Here is a 25,104-nt window from a genome sequence, read left to right as displayed (position 1 = left end):
AATTTTAATTTTTTTTCTTCTCATTCACACAGCTGGAAACGCCACACGGAAAAACCTCCGGTGGGAATCAAACCGGGGACCTTCCGGTTGCGAGACAGAAGCGCTAACCCACCGCTAACCACCGCGCCGCCCACGGGTGCTAATATAGATTTAGCAAATAATAATAATAAAAAAAAAAAAAAAAAAGACCTTCTCCACGTCAGCGCAGGTCCTGCCTGATGTATCTCCCCACCTCCGGCCTTCATCCTGACGGGGAGGAGGGTCAGATAGCGGCGTATGAAAACATTTCTGGGGATTGACGGCCGCTCCGGCAAACCCGCTCAAGGCCACCGTTTAATCACCGGCCATATTTACATTGTGACTTTGTGAAAATTCGGAATCCACATCCTGAGCCTGGTGTGTGTATGTGTGTTGTTGTCGCTCCATCTGACGTAAAGGAGGAACTTCTGCACACACACACACACAGACACACACACACCTCCCCTTGTGACTTTGCTTTGCAGAGTAAACTTGACCTGCCGCCGCCGCCGCCGCCCACCCCCCTCCTTCCCCATTTTTTTTTTTTTTTTTTTACATAAAACTTCAGGCTGCATATTAAAAGGAGCTAAAATATTCACTCTGCGGACGCTGGTCAAAGGCTCCGCCGTTCACACAGGAGCCGACAAAGAGGAGGCGCCCAGCGCTCGGCCAAAAAAAGAGCACTGCCGAAATAAATCAGCATGCACAAAGACGCGGGGAGATAATGGGTGCAGAGCTGGGCCCGGTCCAGACACACACACACACACACAAACACACACACACCGGCCGGCTGGGAACAAAGTCCGCTCATAGATTAATATTTATTTATTTATTCATTTTTTTTTTTTTTTTTTTTTCAGCTGCACAATTTGTCCGAGAACATACTGTATCGGAGGTGGAGGCGAAAGCGGCGGGGCTCCCACGCGGGGGCGCGGCCTTCACGCCGCAATCAAACAAATATTATTTGTTTTTTGTTTTTTTTTTTTTTTGGAAAATGGGATGGAGAAAGAAAAAGAAGAGTTGAGGGTCAGGGGGTGTAAAGCGGAGGGTTGCGGCTGACGTGTGTGTGTGTGTGTGTGTGTGTGTGCAGGGTCGCAGAGTGTGTTGCGGACAATGTGATACCATTTAGCATTGGGAGCTAAGTTGCTAACGTACAGGACCGCCTGGGAGGGAGTGTGTGTGTGGGTGATTACTGCGCTTTGTTAATGACAGCTGCTATTAGCAAAGTGCAAGCAACACACACACACACACACACACACACACACACCAGTCAAATTTTAATAGAGAGCTTACTGTGTGTTCATCTTAGCTTAGCTGGTGCTACATTGTATGTGGGTGAATGATACTCTGAATTTAAAGGTATATGCAGTAAAAAAAGTATATATATTTACTATATATATGCTCCAAAAAATAAAGGGAACACTAAAATAACACACCCTAGATCTAAATATTGAAATATTCTTATTATATTCTTATAATAATATTCTTATTATATAATAGTCTTATTCTTATTATTATAAAAAAAAAAAATCTTTACATAGTTGAATGTGCTGACAACAAAAATATCACACAAAAATGATCAATGGAAACCAAATGTATGAACCCATGGAGTCACACATCAAATTAAAGTCTAATTTGGACATAAAGTTCTTAAAACAAGTCAAAAAGAATCAGCGTTGCTTCAGTTTGATTTCACACGAGTGCGATTGACTTGGAGTTACATTGTTGTTTAAGGATTCCCTTTATTTTTTTTTTAATCTAGACAAAGACCAAAGAGAAGGTGGATGGACGGAGTGAGAGAGGAAACAAAGTCAGTTGGTGTGAGAGAGGAGGATTCAGAGAACAGGGTTGGATGGAAGGTGGCGTCCCCTGAAGGGAAAAGCCCAAAGGGAAGGAAGAAGAAGAAAACATAGACATGCAACCGTTCACCTTTTTCACACAGCATTCGGAGAAAAATAACAATTCACCCTCTCATTCAGACGTCACAGAGACAAACAACCGTTCAACACGTTCTCATAGAGACAAAATCATTCACTGTTAGTTGGTGTGAGACAAATATTATATACGTATACTGTATAGAGAGAGAGAGAGAGAGAAAAATCATATATTTTTGATGTATCAATCTATGTATTTATTCAACTTTTTATTTATTTCATTTTTTTATTTTTCATAAATTGATCTTATTTTCAGAATATTTCCTGACGGCTCCGGGTCGTGCCCGCGTCAATTTCCCTTTTTTTTTTTTTTTTTTTTTTTTTGTTTTAAGGACATTATATCAACATTGGATCAACCTGTCGTGTGTTTTTCCACTTTAATTTGAAATGTGACTCTAAATCTAAACCTTCATACATTTGATATCCATTGAACATTTTGGAGTGATTTTGTTGTCACCACATTCAACTATGTATTTAATAAGAATATTTCCTTTATTCAGATCTAGGACTTGTTACTTAATTTTTGGAGCAGTGCATATGTACATATGTAAATAGAAATACCTTAATGGTGACATGGAGTCATACATAGAGCAACACATTAGTGGAATCTGCCCCATCATGGATGCACCAGGAGCAGAAGGAAGCTGAGGAGCAGCGCCAGTTCGGTGTTTTGCTCAAAAATACTTCGAGCCGGGAATGTTCGGTTTCGACGGCGAACCAAATGCACGCGTTCACGTGGACCGCGAACGTCTCGCACGGTGACGACCCTCCGACCGCGACGGCACGTCAAGAGTTGCAGACGGTGAACGAAATGAATGGAGGAAAACAGTTTGAAGAAGTGATTCCTTGGTCTACTATTGTTGCCATTAAACATGTACAATATTGTTGTTTTTTTAATTGTATTTCTTCATATCAGTTCAGATTCTTTGGTTTTTCTAATTGCTATCAAGGCAATTTATCAGCGAAGTGATTTTCATACTGATTATTTCAAGTTTTGATGATTATATATCTATATTCTTACTTACTTACTTGCTTATTTACTGATTTTTTTAAATCTATTCTCATTTATTTGTCATCTATTTATTCACTGACCTCCTTATCTTATCTATGTATCTATTTATATATATATCCTTGTTCATATCATTGATTGACATTTTTTTTGTATTTTTATTCATCAGTTTATCAGATTTATTTAACTTATGCGCTTACTTATTTAGTAATGATTTAGTAATTGATTTATTCATTAACTTACTTTCCCAGCCATTTATTTTATTATCTATCTATTTGTCAACTTCTAATCTTATTTTCTTGTATATTTATTCATTGATTCATCTATTTATTATTCATTCAGCTATTTATCGATATTTCTTTTTTTATTACTGATGTATTGACTAAATGACTTGATTTTTTTTTTTTTTTACATATTCATTAATGTACTTATATATTTTGGATCTATCAATAAGTATTTTTTCAACTTTTTATTTTTCATAAATTCATCTTATTTCAGAAATACTTCCTGAGGGCTCCAGGTCGTGCCCGGGTCAATTTCACAATTTTGATGTTATTTTCTGCACAAACACATTTTCGGACACACGGGTGCACGTTCGTCTCAGAGCACGTGTGTATGTGTGTGTGTGTGTGTGTGTGAAGGCATTGAAACACATGGAAATTCGATCACACGGCACGAAGAAACACACACCTTATTACAAATCGAAGCGCGGGGTTGGTGGTAGCGGGGGGGTGGGGGGTCCCCACATTTAGTAGCTTTTTATCTGCCCCCCCTTCCCCCCCTCTTGCACCCCCCTCTCCTTGTATCAACACAAGGAGGAAACAGAGGCCTCCCTGAACTAATTTCACTGGTGAACACTCGGCCATTTGTTGAGTGCCACACAGCAGGCCTCGCTGTCTGAGGCCCGGGGATTAGCGCTCAATATTTGTAAACCTCGCTCGGCTTTAGCACGGAAACGGGAGGGAGCGGAGGGACGGAGGGGGAAAAAAAAAACAAAAAAAAAACGGGGGAAGCCTTGGCACGGCGGGGGTGTGAAAAACTATCAAATTGTCGGCCACGACAGAAACAGTTACACACACCGGCCTCCGGCTGACAGCGGCACAATGCGGCGCCGAGCCCGCCCGGGGGGACACTGCCGCCTTGTCTGAGAGCCGCTACGTTGTTACGCCGCCGAAGAGCAAATATTATAATATTATCATAACTCCTCCGTTTATGATCGACCCCCATCTTTACCAGAAAGGCCTCAATGAAAAAAACTCCCGGGACCTTCTACTTGTAAACCCGCTCTGATTCGCTCTTGTGGCCGCGCCATGCTAAGGGACGTTAGCGACGGAGAACCCGCTAACCGCCGCCCTTTAACCCTTTTCTTTTGTAACCGGGCGGATTATGTAACGGCGGAGCTGTGTATTAGCCGCGTTACGCCAATCAACGTCCTCGCCGTTGAGAAATGGAGAAGGGAGGACGTGTGTGTGTGTGTGTGTGTGTGTGTGTGTGTGGGGTGCGCTCGTCCTCGCCGCCGCAGCTGCCTTTGATAAGTGAACCCCCAACGGCGGCCGGCGTGGGGAAGGAAAGTGGGCGCGAAGCCCTGGGCTCCCCTGATGTGGAGGGGGGGAACCCCGCGGGGTAATTGCACAGCCAGTGAACCTAAGCGCCGTCAATGAGCCGTCATGTGTATGTGTGTGTGTGTGTGTGAGTGTGTGTTAAACAGCAGTGGCGTGGTCGTACGCTCCGGCGCTGGGCTTAATTGCACACGTCGCGAGCGCTCGGCGCAGGAAATGGCAACCGGGCGGCGCTCGCTTCAAACGCTGGCGTGAAAAGAAAGGGGGAGTCAATAAAAAAGAAAAAAAAAAAAAGAAAAAAAGAGGTGAACATCAAGGTGGGGGGGCGGCAAAGTGGAGAAAGTGCAGGTGTGACCAGGACGTGGACCAGGTTCCAGGAGGTCGGGATTATAAAAAGCTGGCAACTGGAATTGTCTCACAGCCAATCAAATGCCTCCGTCTAAACCACAGCCAATCACGCGCCTCCATCTAACCAAAGACAATCATCTATATCACCCATCTCATAGCAAGTCAACTGCCTCCTTTGAGGTTATAGCCAATCACACACTTCCATCTAAACCACAGCCAATCACGAGCTTCTATTTAAACCACAGCCAATCACGTGCTTCAATTAACCCTCAGCCAATCACATGGCTCTCTCGAACGAACAGCCAATCATTTATTTCATCCATCTCATAGCAACTGCCTTCTTCGAGGTTAAAGCCAATCACGTGCTTCCATCTAAACCACGGCCAATCACTGCTTCGATCCAACTCTCGGCCAATCACGTGGCCTCCCTCTAACCCGCAGCCAATCACATGCTTCAGTCTAACCCTCAGCCAATCATCTGCTTCAATCTAAACCACAGCCAATCACATGCCTCCGTCTAACGCGCGGTCAGTCACATGCTTCGATCGAACTCTCAGCCAATCACGTGCCTCCTTCTAACCCACAGCCAATCAATGCTTCAGTCTAACCCTCAGCCAATCATGTGCTTCAATCATAAACAAAGCCAATCGCATGCTTCCATTTAAATCAATGCCAATCACATGCCTCCATTGAGTCCACAGCCAATCACGTGGCTCCATCTAACCCTCTCCTTTCACACCAACAAACTTCCTGTCCTCTTCTTCCCCTCCATCCATGAACCTCAGGTGTTCCTCTGGACCTCCAGCCTGCAGGAACCTTCCACCCAGATCTTCACCATCCCTGGTCTGTTCGTGTCCAAACCATCTCCGATGGACTTCATCTCCAGAACATCTAACACATCCTCCACACCCCCAAAGAGGAACCTCCACATGCTCACCTCTGCTGCCTCCAGCTCCACCTCATCTTCTCCTCAGTGTCTCCAAACCAGACAACATGCAAGGTCTCACCTCCATCTCTGCCTCTTCTCCACACCTCCATTGCTCTGGACTGCTGACCTTCAGTACTTCTCCATCTTCGCCGTACCACTTAGATCCTTCTCATTCACACACATGTACTCTCACTTCAAGGCCACACCTCCAGCCCTCTAGATGTTCCTCCACTCACTCACCGTGGATCACATTGTCCTCTGCAAACATCATGGTCCATGGAGGTTCTACTGCAACCTCATGTATCAGCCGGTTCATCATGAAAGCAAACAGGAAGTGGCCGAGAGCCGATCCCTGATGCACCTCCAACCTCTATCTTGAACTCCTCTGTCACACCTGGCATACATGTCCTGCACTTAGAAGAAGAGGAAGAAGTGCTCTTCAGCAAAGTGCTGCGCAAACAAGAAGAAAGGGCAAGACACATTCATTCACTCATCATTTATTCTGGTTGGGGCTGAGGAGCACGCCATGTTCTTGACGGGTTCCTCAGCAGAACGTTCATGCAGTCGTGGACCATGAAGACCTGCTCTCAGTTACATCCCCTGCCTGGCTCTGCTGTCTCATGACTACCGCGAAACACACACACACACACACACACACACTGGCTTCCGAAACACAATAGCCCCGCTGTGCCTACAACTCGACTGGGAGGGAGCTGACCTTTGACCCCTGAGGTCAAGTCCTAACCCGCCCCACCGGAGATGCAAATGGAGCGAGGTATGAATAAAATGGCGGCCGCTGACGGAAAAGCTGCCCGTCGAAAAAACAAAACAAATGAGTGTCTGGAAAGGAGACCATACAAGTTTTGCGCCGCCAAGGCGGGAATTAAGGCACTTGGTGTTCCGCTGTCTGTGATTGGATGCTGGGGGATCGGTGGGTGAAGTCAGAACTGTGCGCAAACCACTTAAAGCCCATTGAGTGTTGGAGTCCTCTTCTTCAAACTCACTTCCTGTTTTTTTTTTTTTTTTTTTCGCTGCCATAGTAAAAATTGCCAGAAACATTGACGATTTTTAGAGAAGCAAAAAAAAAAACAAAACAACATTGACTGAGTGTTTCGGAAACATAACCCCTAAAGTGGGAAAACCATACAAGTTTGGCACCAAGGGGGAAAGGAAGGAGCCTGATGTTTGGCTGTTTCTGATTGGATACTGACAAAATGGTGGGTAAAGTCAGCATCGTACGCAAACCACTCAAAGCCCATTGAGTGTCGGAGTCCCCCTTTTCAAATTCCCTTCTTGTTTTTTTTTTTTTTTTTTTTAATGCTGCCATGATCACGGGAACATTGCCAAAATGTTGCCTATCGGCCAGAGAAGCAAACAAAAAAAACAACCCCAAAATGTGCAGACTTTGAGGCCCCTCGAGTAAGACGACCATACAAGTTTTGTGCCGAGGCGGAAAGGAAGGAGCCTGATGTTCGGCTATGTGCTATTGGATGGTCGCGGAATGGTGGGTGAAATCAGCACTGTGCACAAAAAGCTCAAACCCCATTGAGTGTCTGCACCCTCTTTTCAAACTCCTTTCCTATTTTTTTTTTTGTATAGCGGCACATTGCTGGTTGGCCAGAGAGGGAAAAAAACAACCAACAACAAATTTGCTGACTGAGTTGTTTGGAAACGAGAGCCCTCGAGTAAGACGACCATACAAGTTTGGTGCCAAGGCAGGAGGGAGGGAGCCTGATGTTCGGCTGTGTGTGATTGGACGGTTTCGGGCTGGTGGGCGGAGTTAGGGGGCGTTAGAGTGGGGCGGGTGGGGGGGTCAGGTGTGCAGCTATTGTTCACTTTGATGGGATTATTAGCACCTCTCAGCCCAGAGGAGCATCATCAGAGGGCCATCTAAAGCTTCAATGGCCAGATTTAGGTTCTCTCTCTCCCTCTTGCTCCATCCAGGTCCTGTAATTACAACTCCTCTGTAATTAAGGGCAGAACCTTCAGGACCGGGGCGACTACTGTGTGATCTGAGACGCCCCGGTGAGCGAGACCTCTAACTTTTTCAGAGGATGGAGGATGGATGGAGGGCGGGAGTGCAGATTCCCTGTTCTGCACAGCTCTTTGGATGAAAAAGGGCTTTAAGATTTATTTATTTTTTATTGTGTCTTCCGTTGCCGGGGCGGCCTCTTTAGAGCATCCCCGCGCAGGAAGCGCCGGTCCACAGGACACACACAAGCACGCGTTTACATTACACACGACATTTATTGACCCGTCGTGTCCCCCGACCTCCGACCCCTGACCCCTGACCCCTGACTTCCGACCCCAGCCAGAGGTGCAATGTGTGACTCACACTTCTCTTCAAAGGAGCAAACAGGTTCTTCGAATGAACCCCTTTGTGTTTTCTGCTCTTTATTTTTCTACTCGTTATTTATTTATTACTTTTAAAACTCAACTCTCTCCGAACGAGATCAGAAGGTGAGAATTTCCAAAAAAAAAAAAAAAAAAAAAGAGAATAAGTCCAGTACAATCTGATATGTTTCTGAGGATGTTGACATTTAGCTTAGCCAGGAAAAAAGTTTCCAGGTTAGAAAACATTTCATTGAGGTAAACAACAACAACAACAACACACACAGCGTGGGATTAGTTTGCCTGGATTGCGTCCGAGTGTTTGAGGACTAACTTTATGTTGTTTCCGTCCCGTCGTTCTGAGTGTCCGGGGCACTTATCGCCCTGTGCTGAACAAAGGGGGCATTCAGGATACCCCACTGGCCCCTCATCCGCCAATATGCGGCACGTATGGCAACCCCCCCCCGACCTCTGACCCCAGCCGCACCATCAAGGTGAAAATAAAATACTCATAAAAGTGGTGTTGTGATAAGGAGGGTCCTTTTTCTGCAGCGGCTCAGATCTACTTGTCTGGGTGTGATAGCTGAGCAATGCTAACAGGAAGTGGCTAACTCCCAGCATTCACGTCTAATGTTGACAAACAACCACTCACTCATTCATTCACATGTCGGAGAGAGACATACAGCCATTCACTCCGGCGTTCATACGTCATAGACATACCGGAATTCACTCGTTCATTCACACATCCTTTAGAAATATAAAACATTCACCCTTTCATTTGAACGTCATATGGCAAGGGTGGCAAACTCATTGTCACCATGTAATGGACACTCTTTAGCCACAAAGCTAGCTTTGCTATGCTGGCGTTGACTACTGCAGTGTTTTTGGATGCAGCTTTTGCAAACGCATTCTGCTGCTATTGTAATTTGGCTTTTAATTCTTGGATAATTTGTTGTTTTTCTGGAAAGCTAACTTTAGCATACTTAGCTCCGCGTTTGGTATCAAAACAAACGATACTGCCTCACAACACAAATGACATACTGGTTTTGTCATATAGGGACTTGCCACCGCTCACTGGCATTCACGCATCAGCCAGAGACGTATGAAAATCTACTCATTCACACGTCTGGACAATTAAAGGTGTCCAAAGAACTTCCTGCATGTGTTTGAGCAGTAACATGCGGTGAGGTTCATGGCTGGTGAGGCTCGCCTACCATGAAGTAGAACTGCGAGCTTCACTTAGTGGCTCTTTGCAGCCATTTAATGATCAGTCAGCAAGAGAAACTAGTAACACACATACAGTTGTTGACAAAAAAACACTTCATCTAGCTAAAGTGTTTAAACATATTAATAAAGACAGCAATATGATCTTAGCGCAGAGCCGTCATTGTGCTCGTTGAGGCTCGACAGTCCGCAGCCTCACCGCAGGTCTCAGTAAATGTGAAAATCCACGTCTTTGAATAAAAAAAACATCTAAAACTGGTGAAGTTTAATGAAAAATACCTTTATAGTGCAAATCACTGATAAATATAACCATTGAATTATTTTTTTCTATTTTAACTTTTTTTTCTTTCCAGGATTAGCAAGTGAGGCACGGCCTCTCCTGCCTCCCCCGACTGCACGTCACTGTGTTTGAACTGCTTGAGGAACCTGGAGGAAGGCCACGCAGACACTTTAAGGAACGTGGAGACGCTAACCTTCTCGCCGTGCGACTCAGGCGCTAACCGCTGCGACGGCGGCGGCCTTCGCCTATCTCCGACCTTTCATGACGAAATGTAAACGGTGGAAAAAATAAAACAACCAAAAAAGCAAAAGAAGCAGGCGCCGGAGTCAGAAGCATTTGCTCCTGACCTTCCCCGCCTGCGTGCTCTGCTGCTAAGCTGCAGGGGGATTTGCACCGGCTCAACATTTACACCATATGGATGGTTTATTACAGTGTAATGATGTCTCCTCTGCCCCCCCCCCACCTCTAACTAGAGATGATTTGAAAAACCGACCAGTCTTACGTGTAACCAGGTGATTAGAGGGTATTAAGGGGGATTGAAGTAGAATACCTCTGCGGAACGTGGAGGTATTATATATTTTCTTCTTCTTCTTCTACTTCTACTTCCACTTCTTCTCACCCGCCGCTTCTGCGGGCTCCGCTCAGCAAGGCGCGCGAGGACATATTAAGAGCGCCTGAGGTCATAATCGGGCAATAACGTCATCTGCATATTAACATAGTGGCGCTATCGCCATAGCGCTAGCTGTAATTGAATTTATATTGTAATGAGCGCTACATACAGCTTATTGATTCTAGCTGCTGTGTGAATAATCAATAGAGTGGATCTGGCGCTTATTAAGGAGGTATAAAACTCGGGGGGGGGGGGGGGGGGGACCCCCATCACCCCCCCCCATTTATCATGCAAAGTCTGTTAATCTCATAACTGGTCGCGGTTGCGCCTCGTTGCTAATGGGAGCATACGGCTATTGACAATTAGCCAAATTACAGCAGTTACATGGATTAGCGCCGGGGATGTGTGTTTACGCGGCGTCCTCTCGACCATGCTAATCTAATGCAATGGCTAATCCCAAACATTAGCATAGAGGATGGTATACAGGGAAGGCGGGGGAGCAATTTGGTCGGGAACATTCTCTTCAAGGGTGAAACCGGTTACTGTGGGCGAGCGGCGAGATATCAAACATGTCGGTGAAAGCAGGGCTCCGGGGCAGGGCTGTCAGGGCCAAGCCAAATTATAGCCCCTCTTTCACTTCCTTTATCAACCTCTTGGAATCTCAAGTCTCGGGGAATTCATTGCAAGGGAAGGGTGGTGGTGGCGGTGGGGGGTTGATTTGCAAATGAATGCGATCGCAGTCGCGGAAATATAACGGCGGTCTAGGCGCGAAAGACGGCGGGACAAACAGGGCAAAGAGGGCGCCTTGATTTATTAGCGACGCGCGGCATTTTTCACCGGGATACCCAGGGCAACTGGTGCGGCGGGGATGAAATGAAATTAGCGCCTCTTCTCGGCGGCCAAAAAAACAAGCGTCTTCCAACAGAGCAAGCGGCGTCCAGGTCCGGCGCGGTGAGGTCAGCGGACTGAAGGGCCAAAGCCCACTGAGTGGCGCGGCGCGGCGCGGCGCGGCGCACAAATCGACTTTCATTTCTCACGCACCGGCCTATTTTGTGCTACCCTCTTTTCACGGATGTAGCGCCATATCTCCGGCCCTCCCCCTCTGAAAAGGGCCGTCCCAGTGACGAAGGTGACCTGCCACTGGGAAAAAAGGAGGACCTGCCATGAACTGAGTGTCAGCCATTAAATATGATTTCGCCCCTGAATGGCGGGCGAACACATTCAAGCGCTGGAACTCATTAAGCCGCGCATAATCTCCCTTTTCTTAAGCATAACAATGATTTCAGCTGGGAAATGCGATGTTTTTTTTGGGGGGGGAGCCCCGGCCATTGATTTGCGTCGCATTCAAAGCAATAAATCAAGTCCGACTTCACATCCCGGGCCCATTTGCCTAATTCAGTGCCTCTCACCGCACCGGTCAATTAGTTTAGAGCGAATATATTCAATACGCCGAGCGATTCACGGACATGGCATAATAAATCCCGTGGTTTGGAGGGTGTCCAACGCAGCCTTCTGCCCCTTCACAAACTCTGGAGGTTGCAAAAGGAAGAAAGGGAGGAAAGAAAAGGCCTTTCCTCAGCAACCGCGGCCGGAACGGCCTCGATCCGGATGGCAAAATAAAAAAAAAACAGCGGCTCTCGAGTTGATCCAACTCGGACGGCCAGACGGACGGAAAGCCGGGAGTTGTCGAGTCCCGTCTGAGGAAGGAGGCCCCCCGACCGCCTCCTCCGCCCTGAAGACCAGGCACCATTAGTTATTATTTATCCCTTACTGGGCTGATGTCCATTAACTTTGCAGCAAAAGCCTCCGGTGGCGGCGGGGGGGGGGGGTTGCTTCTACCCGTGCCCCGCTAAATTACAGCGAGGCGGGAGAGGCGGGGGCAGCTGCGAGGTGGGGGGGGGGGGGGGGGTGCTCAGCGGTCCCACCATTGTAATCTGCATTAGCCACATTGCGAGGGGTCAAAGCATTTAAGTGCCTGCAGGGGCGGCAGCCGCCTGTGGCTAACACCTCACCGCTTGGACAATCGCCGAGCGCCGTGTCTTCATCTCGTGTGATTTCCACTCGTTCATCCGCGGAGATTCCTCCAGAACCCCGGAAGGTACCTTTAGGGCGTTGCTTCTCGATGCTAGGGCGGGTACGCGTGACCACTGGGGAACATGCTGATGGTGTAGCATTAGCGCTACGGTGTACCGAGCGCGCGCTCACACAGCGGGAGATAAGAAGTGCTGTGAACAAACACTCAAGAGACAACATGGAAAAATATTTAACAGGGATGATAAGAAAGGCGGTGAGAGACGGAGATTACGAGACAAACAAAAGTCCACGCTAATGCTAATATGACATATCGTATGTAGCGCCTAGCTTCACCAGGGATCGCTGATGTGACCTATTATTGTTTTCTTTTTTTTTTTGTTTTTAAATAACGATACATGTTGCCGTAACAGAAAATAAGAATCGAGATTTCTTAATTGTTATTGTGCAGGCATGTACAGGTTTTTTATCAAAATAAAGTTATTTACATAGCGCGTGCGGATGGTAGGGAGGGTGATATGAATATGACTGAGTTTAAAGTGCAGCTTCTAAAATAACTGAACTTTTTTAAGGCGACCTTCCGGGGGGGGGGAAGGTGACGCGCCGATGTTCTGGACTTGTCTCTTCGGGATCAATATTTAAATTCTTCTCGGTAACGCTGACCGGATTAAGTGCCAGTTCCTGGAAGGTGCACGGCGAGGCGGCTTTGGTTGGGGGGGTAATTGAAGATGATCTGCTCTTACTTCCTCAACGGCGCGTCCTGAAGTAAAAAAAAAAAAAAAAGGGCCAGGCGGCGCCTTCAACTCTATGAACCCTCATCCCTGGCTCTTTATGTCTATTTTGGCCCGCCGGTCAAACGGAAGCCCCGCCCCCTTCTTTCGGAGAACGAATGAACCAAAAATAGAAGTCTCGGCTTTACATTCCGGCCCATGAATTATTTATAACGGCGTCTCGGAGCGATTGGAATTGCGAATTAATCCCATTAACCTCTCCGATGGCGAGGATGAAAAGCATATGTCTTGACGAATGTTCGCCGGGTCGCGTCGCACGGAGCTTATATAGATCCTCGCCGTCTGACTGCGAGGAGGAATGACTGAAAGCTCAACGGCGAGACGGGCGGCGGTGCTGTCACCCCCCTCGCCACATACATCTGACATTATTAACACAATATAAAACGTGATGGAGCGCTTCACCAGGCCGCCGCCGCCACCGCACGCGTGATTTATAATCCCGCCGCCGTAAAAAAAAAAAAAAAAAAAAAAAAAAGTAAGCGGCGCCATTAAAACCGCAGGTGTTTTTTCTTTTTTTTTTTTCCACCGGCCGAGGCCGCGGCGGCCATCGATTAATGTCACGCCGCTCGTTTTTGAGGCCCGGATGCTGCATCCCGCGCCATTAGCGGGGGCCTTGATGTATCTGTCTCCAAAGCTAACGGCGTGCATAGACACGAGCTAACAAGGTGCGTGCGCATGTATATGCACGTCGCCTCCTGCACACACACACACACACACACACACACTGACCACCCTTGTGTTTACAGTGCCTCCACCTGCGCGCCCATATAATTCAGCAGGACTAATGTGGGTAATAATGCAGTGTAAACGCCGCGGCGTCTGATTGATACCTGCACTTAGAACAATTACTGCCGGGAGAGGGGATAAACAAAGTTTGCGTGAAGGCCCGAAGTTCGCCCCGGCTTACTGGAAGGTCGCCGGCTCCCCTTTTTTTCCTGGAAAACTGATTTGCAATTATCGGGGAAATGATTGCAGCTCCTTTTCGCGAAAACGACGACAAAACCGGAGACGGAAAATGGTGTCTGGTTAGATGGCGCTTTGCACTAGATCACCGGCAGAGATGCTTCACAAGGTGCTGAGCAAACCATAAGGCCCTGGATGGATGGATGGATGGATGGATGGATGGATGGATGGATGGATACTTGCTGTTCTAAAGCACTTTACACTGGATTCTGTTCACATTCACCTATCCACACACTGGTAGTGGCACAGCTACCATGCAAAGAGCTAACTGAAAATTCGAGGGAGGGATTGCTAGAGGAATGGGTGGATGGACGGATGGAAAGACAGATGGATGGAGGGATGGCTGAAAAGTGCTGTACAGTAGTAACTGAACCACCAAGGATGCAAATACTTGCTGATCACATTCACCCACTGGTGATGATGGCAGAGCTACCATGCAAAGCGCTAACTGGAAATTGAGGGGAAGAATGAAGGGATAGACGGTCGGATGGATGGATGGATGGATGGATGGATGGATGGATGGAAGAAGCTTTACACTGGATCACATTCAACCACACACACACACACACACACACACACATACGTACGCACCATTGGCTACGTTAAGCTACGTTGCAAGGAGCTAACTGAACCATTAAGCCTGGATGGATGGATGGATGGATGGATGGATGGATGGAAAGATGGATGGAAAGATGGACAGAAGGACAGATAGATGGACGGATGGGTGGACGGTGCCATATATGGATGGATGGATGGATTAGTACATTCATTAATATGTGCAGTTTTACACACTTGTGGAGGCAAAGCTACCATGCAAAGCGCTAACTGAAAATTTGGAGGCAGGATTGACAGATGGATGGACAAAAGGGTGGCTGGACGGATGGAAAGATAGATGGATGGAGGGATGGATGGATAACTGGAAGCTTCTACACACTGGATCACATATTCATATCCTAAGCACTTCACACAGGATCACATCCAACCATTCACACGCCGATGGCGGCAGAGCGGCGCTAACCAGCCCATCGGGAGGAACTGGGTCAGTTTAGTGTTTTGCTCAAGAGCACTTTGGCCGGGGGGGGGGGGTTTGACCCGCCAACCTTCCAATTGGAGGGCCGCCGCTCAGTGATATAATCCTTTTATGAATGGGGAGCTTTCGCTGTTTACAGCGGTTTGCTAATCTGGTTTAGCATTAGCATTCCCTGTTTTCTGGTTGTTTCTGCATCGTATTACATGCCTATTTAGAATGCTAACGCTAATCCAGATAGCAGTATTACATGCTTTTTTTTTTTTTTTTTTTCTCTTTGCCCCCCCACGACACACACACACACACACACACGTCATCACGATTAACCCGTTTGCATCCGACGCCGCCTCGCGACCCCCGGCATGTTTTTCCGTCGGCGGGCGCTCGGAGGGCCGGCGTATCGGACGAGGCACGCGGAACATTGGCGGAGAGGAAGACCATTGTTCCTGCGGCGATTCCCTGATAAAACAAAACAGGGAGATTACGGCGCGGCGAGGGGGCGAGGCGGGGAGGCGAAAAACTTCCTCGTGTCTGGAAATGAAAATTGCGAAAACAGAGCGTCCATTCAGAGGCGCCGGCGGTGGGAAAACGCGGACAGAGGAGGACGCGGGCGCTTCGCCGAATCATCCAGTTTGAGTTTTCAATTTACAAAAGCCAGTAATCTCAGCCCCCCCCCACCCACTCCATCATTAACTATTAATCTGCCACCCCGCCAAGGAATTCCTCGTGCCACACAGGCCTGACAGCCGCGATACGACGGTTGTTGTGCGGTCAACAAACAATTTCCCCGGGCTTCACTGCATTTCAAAAGCCCTTTTTTTTTTTTTTTTTTTTTTTCTCTTCTCCTCGCCCCCCCTCACGCCGCCATTCAGTCCCAATCATGTGAAAAATGTCAAAAAAAGAAAAAAAAAAAAAAAAAAAAAAAAAAGCCACCCCAGCTTCTTCCCCTCCACCTTTTTACGCTTTTCTCCCGGCACAAAGATGTCAGATGGAGAGAGTTAGAATTTCCAAACATGTTAATCCGCATGAGCGTATGAAAAAAAAAAAAAAAAAGCCATGCCGAACCCCCCCTTTTTTTTTTTTTTTTTTTTTTTTTTTCTTCGCCGCGGCGCTCGAGGGCTCATTCAGCGCAGCGGTGGCGGAAACTTCCTGTACTGGAGCAAAAAAAAAAAAAAAAACAAAAAAAAAAACATGCCTTTTCAAATGGACCTCCGACAGGAAGAAGAGCGGATTAGGAGCTGCCGCGGCGCTTAATGTGACGTATAATGAGGTTCACGCCGAAACCGGACGCCACCTGTCGGTCGGAGGAGGCGGCGGGAAACCCCGGGCGGTTCTGAAGCGATGATTACGGGGCAAAAAACAGGGTCGCCTACTTCCTGTCTGCGTCCACGCCGCTGACGTAGCCTCTCATCACCGGCCTTTCCTGTCATCACGCGCCGCCTGATTGATGGAGCCACTTTTGATAATGGCATCAGGAAGCGTCGGGGGTCGGAGGGGCGTCTGCCTTGTCATTAGATGCTATCGGCGCTGTCTTATTACAGAGACCCCCACCTCCGACAGAAGGGGCTTAGATACGAGCGGAGATAGGGCGGCGTTCCCTCACACCAGCATCATCCATCCATCATGGCGGCGGCGGGTGGGGGGGTTCAGTGGGCGCGGACTTCCTGTCTAGTGGGGGTGGCGGCGTGGGCTTACGTGGGACGGTCGTCCCGTCGACCCTGATCGATGCGCTCGGAGTATCAAAGTAAGAAGGAAATCGTCGCAGGCGGACGGCCCTTCAAAGGAAAATGAAGGGAAGTCAGGGGTTTTCAACCCTTTGATGTCCCTTTGAACCTTTTGTTTGATCCCAACTGTACTTTTAAATTAAGGGCTGGATTAGAAAAAAAGCAGAGGAGTTGAGTCTGAAGACACTTTTTCCAGCTCCTCCATCTCGCAGTGACCTTCTTCCCTCCTCCTCCTCCTCCTCCTACCTGCTCTTGCTAAATGCCATCTGCAAACTCCATGAGTACCTTTATGGAGTTCCTAGAACTCCATAGAACTCCTAGAATGTACTCTGACCCTCATTCCTCTTCAGAATATATCTTTCAGGTTCTCTTCCCACCTCCTCCTTGCTCTTGCTCAAGATCACAATGTCATCTACAAACTTGATTTGCGCTGTAGGAACTTTTTGTAGTTCCTAAAACCGTTTCTTGGTGTTTTGGGACAGCAGAGGAACCAGGGGTCTGAGACCTCAGCTCCCAGAAGCATCTCAGCTCCGACTCCAAGGAAGGGTCTTCTTAAGATTCCACAGGAAGTCATGTGAGGTTGGTGCTCGGTGGAACTATTAAGCTACAACCATTACCAGATACTTGTTGAGGACCTTTTTTGGAGTGACAAAGAGGTCCAAAATCATCTGGCATGCTAACCACAGAAGGGTTTGAAGGACTCACAGAGGAACATCTACATTTTGGCCCACAGGAGCACTTGGTTAGATGTCTGTGGAAGTTCTCAGTCATCCAGGTGAAAACCTGCCCAGATCATCTTGTCGTGGCAACTGGACTCCAAGACATTGGAGTCCAGTTGCCACAAGAAGATTTTGACAGGACAGAGTTAGCTAACAGCTAACAGGGTTCTTCACACGGTGAAGAAGAAGATAAAATATGATTATTCCATGAATGCAGCTTCCCCCTCCATGATGTCTGTGTCGTCTTCTTCCTCATTGGTGGCTTATTTTTTAGCATGGAGCTAAAGGTACACGTTGCACCGGCCCCCACCGTGGTCCTTCACTGCTTGCGTGAATCTACAAGTCAGAGGTTCCCCTTGGAGCTTGGAGACTTTTTTGTCTTCCTGGACAGTCTGGAGCCCCCCCCCCCCCGCTCGGATCTGTTTAATTACTCCGGGTGTTTGGGTTTGAGCGTCCCGTAAAGCCGGACGCTCGGAATTTCGCGAGCATACGTCGCGTCGGGCCCTCCGCTTCCGCTGGCGGAAGCATCTCCGCGGCGCCGCGCAACAAGTGTGCGTCACGTTCAGCGATAATGAAACAACGTGACGCTCTCACGTGTCGCTTAAATTTAAAATCCCGCATTGGATAGAAAAGAAAAACAGGTTGAAGAATAACGGCCGGCGTTATCTGTGAGGTTTCTATGAATCCGGGACAAAAGGTGAGATAATGCAAAGAAAGGGAGGCCCTTGCGCGCCGGGATAAGAAGCATACAAGGTTGACAAAGGCCCCCGGGGCCCGCCAGCGCCAGAATAACCCAGCTTTGAATTATGGATAGATTTTGAATGGTGTCTCCCTTCCGCAGATGGCTGCACACACACCAGAATCCCAAGGCCTGTATAATTGTACCGCTAATAAGGGGTAAAGCCAATTAGGCATTTGAGTGCGCCGTAATCACCGGGATTGCAGAGATGAAGAGGAGGGGTGGTGGGTTTTTTTTTTTTGGGGGGGTGGGGTGGGCAGGGAGGAGATAGAAAATCAGGCCAAAGGACAAATGAATCCCTTTTTCTTTCCCCATAATTAGACATAAATCGTGACTATGACGCCGGGACCTGGCCATTGAGGGGAGTTTAAAGAAGAAAAGGGGGAAAAAAAAAAATGGAAGAAAAAAAACAAAAGACGTATATTTTGTGTCGTCCGGGTTCTTTGAGGAGCGTGAAGGGGCGGCGCTGCCTAGCAACCGCACAACAAAAACAGCAGCGCGGAGGAAAGCGATATGAAGCAGAACAACAAAGATCGGGGGAGTGTTTTTTGTCTCTTCCTTATCTTTGGGACTGGCGTTTCCTCCCATCAGTCGCCTCCTGTTGCTTCACGAACACGACTTCTTGAGCTTCTCACGTTGAAAATTTGGAACGATTCGTTTCCCCGCGTTTTATTTCCTAGCAACGATCAAGACGACCTATTTTCCACCGTTGTTGCCCCATTTTCCGTTACGGAGGCGACGTGACAAGTGGCGAGATGTCTGCTGTCTCATGCTAAGCTATCAAGTAGCTGGTGGATGATACCGCAGCTCACGCTGTTCATCGCCGCTGGATTATTTGTGTGTCTGTATTTCATTAAAAGTTTAATAAAAAAAAAAGTTCTGTGTAAATATCTCATGTTACAACGTGGACACCTACACCGGAAACGTCCACAAATACGTACTGGAAATGTTTTTTTCCGAAAAGTGCCCGTAACACGACAGATGAAAAAGATGAATAATAAATAAGACAGGGAAAAGTCCATCCATTTTCTATCCCCGCTTTGTCCTACTCCAGCTAATCGCTAGCTTGGTCGTCCTCCTGCGCACTAAAACCGATAAAGTCGTCTTATTTGCTGTTGGAATTGAGCGGCCTCAGACTTTTATTGGTCAAATGTGACAAGGCTAAATGTTTTGGCGGCGTGTTTACCTTGTTTGCCCTTGTTTAAGCCACAGTGTTCAAACCGTGTCTGGAAATGACGGTAGTATTCTACTTCTGGGTTCTTAGTAAGGCCATACCGACGGCATGAAGAGCAGATATCCAATCACAGGACGTCGACTCTTGAGAATTCACCAACCGAATTAGTGCTAGTGTACGACAGAATCGGCTGGTGGCTGAGGTGGGGTGGAGGGCGCGGAGACGGTATGAACGTCTCGTAAAACCCCGACTCCCGACATACTGTCTGTCACAACATTTGTTTGCCAGATCACATTCCTTCCCTGCCCGCGGAGAGGGGCAATAAAAGTCGCTCCGCTTTCTCTCAAACTGCAATATGTCAGCCATCATATAGAGCTGCTTTTGGATGTTCCTACGAATTTGGTTCCAGGAAGTAGCCTACTGAAAGGGGAACCCTTTACAGTGAGGGGCCGGGGTGGACCACGCTCGAAAACAAAACCGCGGAAGAAGCTGAGGAAGGCGACATGGACAACATGGGAAGAACCTCGCTGTTAGCTAACCCCGCATTTATTTTGGCCATAGTTGTAGATGTTTCTCTGTGAGCCCCGGAAACCAGGCCAGAAGAGCTTAGACCTCTTCGTCGGCCCATTTCTGGCTGCTTCTTTACATTTTGTCCAAAGGAAACAACTGACCGGTGACCGTTGTAGTTTTTAAAAATGGCGCCCCGCGGTCCGCAAGAAGTACCTAGCAATGGATGTGGCTTACGCACTCCATCAAGCATCACGAGGAACCGTAAAGAAAGGCCTCCATCGGAGTAGGACCTAAGATAGTTCTAGGAACTGAGGGTCTGAATGCACCAAGAAGTAGCCTAGTTCCTGAAGAGGTTCTAGGAACTCCCAAAAAAAAAGCATCTCCCGCTGTGCAAAAAGGGCTTATGTTTGGGACAGAGTTGTATGTCAAGGACTATCAATACATTTTAAACTCATGCTCGCCTTCACGAGCATGGAGGGGGGCTGCTCCATCAACTAGTGGCGGGAGGGGATGTGGGGGGGGTTGGAAGGGAAGGAGGGGGTCGGTTATGAACCGGGTAAAGAAAGGGAGGAAGAAAGAACTGGGCAGAGGGGAGAGGAGGAGAAAAACCTGAAAGGGAAAGGTCATGAGTGGCAGTTGATTTGAGGAGTTTCTGCAGCCGAACAAAGGAGGCTTGACATCATCAGGTATTGAAGAGAGAGAGAAAGAGGGAGGGAGAGAGAAGAGGAAAAAAAAGAGGGGAGGGGGGCTTACTGAAGCCATAATTACATTTGCACTAAACATGCCCAAGTGGTCCTGTGCTGGGGAGAAGAAGAAGGAGGAGGAGGGGTCATTTTCAGGGGTTTCAAAGAATTAATCAGCACGGTTCAAAGAAGACCATTTTGAAATTCAAAAGTTTTTTTCTTTTTGGAAGAGAGGGAGGGGGGGGGGGGGTTGAAGCCTCGGGGGGCGTGGCGTTCGGCGTCCGGCGCAGGACAGGAATGCCACGAGTCAAGCTATGCACATCATGAATCCGAGCAATGCTTGGGAAAACTCCGCCGGCATTTATTCCCGTTTCGACCGTCTCTCGGGCAGAAGAGCCGAGCAGGGAGTACAGTAAATCACCCGAACCCTTCCCCGCGCTAACCGCCAACCGCCGAGGACCCCCCGTGTATTTACGACCGGGTCGGGTACAATGGCCTCCGCTGTTGGCGGTCGGAACAGAGCGGAGATGACGAGCGGAGATAAAGTTATGACACCCGGACTGACGGGGGTTTAACACCGGAGGGCTGGCAGGGGTCGGGGAGGGAGGATAAATAAATCACGGGGCGGTCGTGGCGGCTGCGTGAATTGGTGTGAATTCCGCGGGCTGCTCCGGGCCGCCGCTCGCCGTGACGGCCCGTCGTTATCCCTGACAGACGCTGTGGTCGCCGCGGCGAGGAAACACTCCAATCCAATTAGCCGCCGCTTCCCCCTCCCCCAAGCGATGACACTACATTTCCCTGCGGGGCGACACACTGTAATATGATGATATCACACACATACAGACAAGCTTCTTGTCGGGAATTGTGCGGCGAGATGATAATTCCTAGCCGAAGCGCCGCTTAGCGTCCAATCTGTCCGCGGACCGATGGGTCGCCTTCGCACACTTGTTAGAGGCGTCGCCGTGCAAACAGATGGATGGCGCTAATCACGAAATTCACAAACTTCGCCATCGGTGACGAGTCTTGTTTTGTTTAATAGGTTTATGGTGGGAAAACAGAGTAAATCCAGACTCTGTGTCAGCCATTGTTGCTGGATTATGGGCTTCGTAGTCGTCATCGACTCATAGGTCCTAAAAATGTATTCTGCTCCTAGAATTCTAAGAGCGATATATTTTTGTTTTTGTTGAAAATGATTTGTATAAAATCCCCAGGTTTCTATTTGGGAATGGAAAACAGGACTTTCCTTCTGACCGGTCAGCATCCGCTAGACACCTAACCACTGGACTACCAGACCAACAGATAACCAGGCTACCTGACCACCTGGTCACCTGAAGACCTGACTACCTCATTACCTGACCCCCTAACTGCCTGGCTACTAGCCGCCCGTACCACCTGACTACCCAAATTATTGACCGCCAGACTAACAATCTAACCACCTGACTGACTGACTACCTTGACTAGCTGATCGCTGGACTACCAGACTACCTAACCACCTGACTAACCATCTGACTGCCTGACTTACCTGACCCCCTAATCATCTGAGGAAGTGACTACCAGACCAGCCAAACACCTAACTACCTGGCCACCGAGCTACCAAACCACCTGACTATCTGTCTACTAGACTACCTGACCACCTCACTTTCTGGCCCCCTGACTAGCCGACCACTGGACTACCAGACTACCATTGCCAACTGAATTTACAACTTACAAACTACTAGACTGACTACCCAACCACCTGACCACCAAACTACCTCACCACCTGACCAGCCACATGCCTGACTACCTGACTAACTAACCACTTGACAAGCTGACCACTGAACCACCAGACTATCAAACACCTGACTACCCGACTGACCACCAGACTGATTATATAACCACCTGACCTCCAAAGTACCTGACAATGTAACTACTTGACTACCCAACTACTAGACTACCTGACCCCTTGGCTAGCTGACCATCGGACGACCAGACGATCCGACTACCAACTGACAACCTAACCCCCTGACCACAAACTACCTGACGACTAAACCACCAGGCTACCAAACTTATTGCCCCCCTGACAAGCTGACCACTGAGCTACCAGTCTACCTAGCCACCTGACTATACAACTTACAAACTACTAGACTGACTACCTAACCAGCCATATGCTTAACTACCTCACTAACTGACCACCAGACTACCTGACCACCAAACTACCCGACTATGTAGCCACCTGATGACTAGACTACCTGACCCCTTGGCTCGCTGACCACTGGACAACCAGACGATCTGACTACCCGAATATTAGATTGACGACCAAACCACCAGACGACCTGACTTACTGCCCCCGTGGCAACCCGACCACTGAGCTACCAGACTACCTAACCACCTGACTATACAACTTACTAACTACTACACTGACTACTTAACCACCTGACCACCAAACTACCTCACTACCTGACCAGCGGTATGCCTGACTACCTCACTAACTGACCACCAAACTACCCGACAATGTAACCACCTGATGACTAGACTACCCGACCCCTTGGCTCGCAGACCACTGGACAACCAGATAATCTGACTACCCAACTAATAGATTGACGACCAAACCACCAGACTACCTGACTTACTAGCCCCAAGTAGCTGACGACTGAGCTACCAGACTACCTGGCCACCTGACTGTACAACTTACAGACTATTAGACTGACTACCTCACTACCTGACCAGCCGTATGCCTGACTACCTCACTAACTGACCACTTGACTAGCTGACCACTGAACTATCAGACTACCTGACCACCAAACTACCCAACAATGTAACCACCTGACTACTAGACTACCTGACCACTAGACAACCAGACGATCTGACTACCCGACTATTAGATTTACGACCAAACCACCAGACTACCTGACTTACTGGCCCCCCTGACAAGCTAACCGCTGTGCTACCAGACTACCTAACCACCTGACTACCTGCAAACCTAACCACCAGCCCACTGGGCTACCGACCACACAGCATCGGAAACAAAAGTCACGTACACCGAAAATACCGTCTGCATTTTGAGTGTAAAGAAAATAAAAACACCTCTTTGACCGGATTCCCTGCTTTGCGTTTGGACACGGAGGTCAGCGAAGGACGGGGATTTCATTGAACGCTCCACATTATTGACGGAAAGAGTCCCCGGATGACGGATTCAGGGAAGGGGGCGGGAACATTTCTGACTGTTTTAATGATTAAAGTTTTATACGTCTGCAGCGAAAACATATGCAATGTATTACCCGGCCCAAAATAACCCAAACTCCCAAAGAATGTTTAAGTGGAGGACGTCCCCAAAGGCAGACTTGTATGTTCCCACACTGAGCGAACGATGGATCGCCCTTATCCGTCCCCCGCGATCCATTTTATGGATGTTCCTCCACGACGGCCGCGTGTCGCCATCGACGCTTTCCCTTCCCCTTTATTTCTCCGAGGGCCGGGAACACCTGTCCGCTTTAATCTCTAAAGTCCTTCCCAGCGGGGCCCGGGGCCGGCTATCCCACATTGACGAAAAGGAGGCGGTAAGGATCGACGTTTGGCGGCGGGGCGACTGTTTTCGCTCACGGACGGGTGCATCAAATCATAACTCCGTGAGTCATAAAGGGGGTGACGCGGTGAAGTTTCCCAGAAGGCTCGCGTAGTCATCGCTGGCCTTTTGTGGTAAAACAATAAACCATAATCCGGGGCAAAAAAAAAAAAGAAGGGGGAGTTAGAAAAGGGGGGGGGGGGGTTTGTGTTGCTACAGCGCCGCTCAAGAATGCCCTCGGATGAAAAGCCCGCCCAGCTCCGAACGTGTCCCATCAATCACCCGCGGCACAGTAGCCCATTATTGCCAAAATTGGGAGTTTCATTATTCTTTATCTGAGGCGGCATCATCGTCATTCTGGGAATTCGTGTCCGGAGAGGGTTGGGGGGGGGAGGGACGAAATAAGCCACCGTGAAAAAAGGGGTGACGAATCCACTCGTGGTTGTTGCCACAAGAATACCCTGGATGGATGGACGTCCATTTCTTTTTTTTTTTTTTTTTTTTTTTTTTTTGGTCTGAATGCAAACAGTGAGTAAAGTTTGCTCAGCGCTGACGGGATCGGGAATCGGCCCCGGCGCCATTTTCACAGAAAAAAAAAAAAAAAACAATTTGTCCTTGAATGCACAATGTTTGTACCCGCGGACTTTTATGAAAGGTCCCATTTACAATTTCACATGAAACCTCCCCCCCCCCTCCTCAACCCCCCCTTCTCCATCTCCCCATCCCATAGATAAGGATGCCAGGGTAATCAATAGCCCTACAGGACACACACACACACACACACACACACACACACATACAAAGCTGTTTATTGTTAAAGCGGCTGATCATTATGATTCGATCCCCTACTCCGGTGTCACCAAAGAAAACTACAAAAATGGGTCGATTTTGAGAAAATGCACTACAATCCTGATCTGGTCCACCTGTTCCAGGAATAGTTTAGTTATGAACCATTTAATGT

Source organism: Fistularia commersonii, chromosome 27 (assembly GCF_037954325.1).
Source record: "Fistularia commersonii isolate RoL2024-O1a breed Wild chromosome 27, RoL_Fcom_v1.0, whole genome shotgun sequence".
Taxonomy (NCBI): Eukaryota; Metazoa; Chordata; class Actinopteri; order Syngnathiformes; family Fistulariidae; genus Fistularia; species Fistularia commersonii.
The sequence above is the reverse complement of the archived record's forward strand: the minus strand, read 5'-3'. Positions refer to the sequence as shown.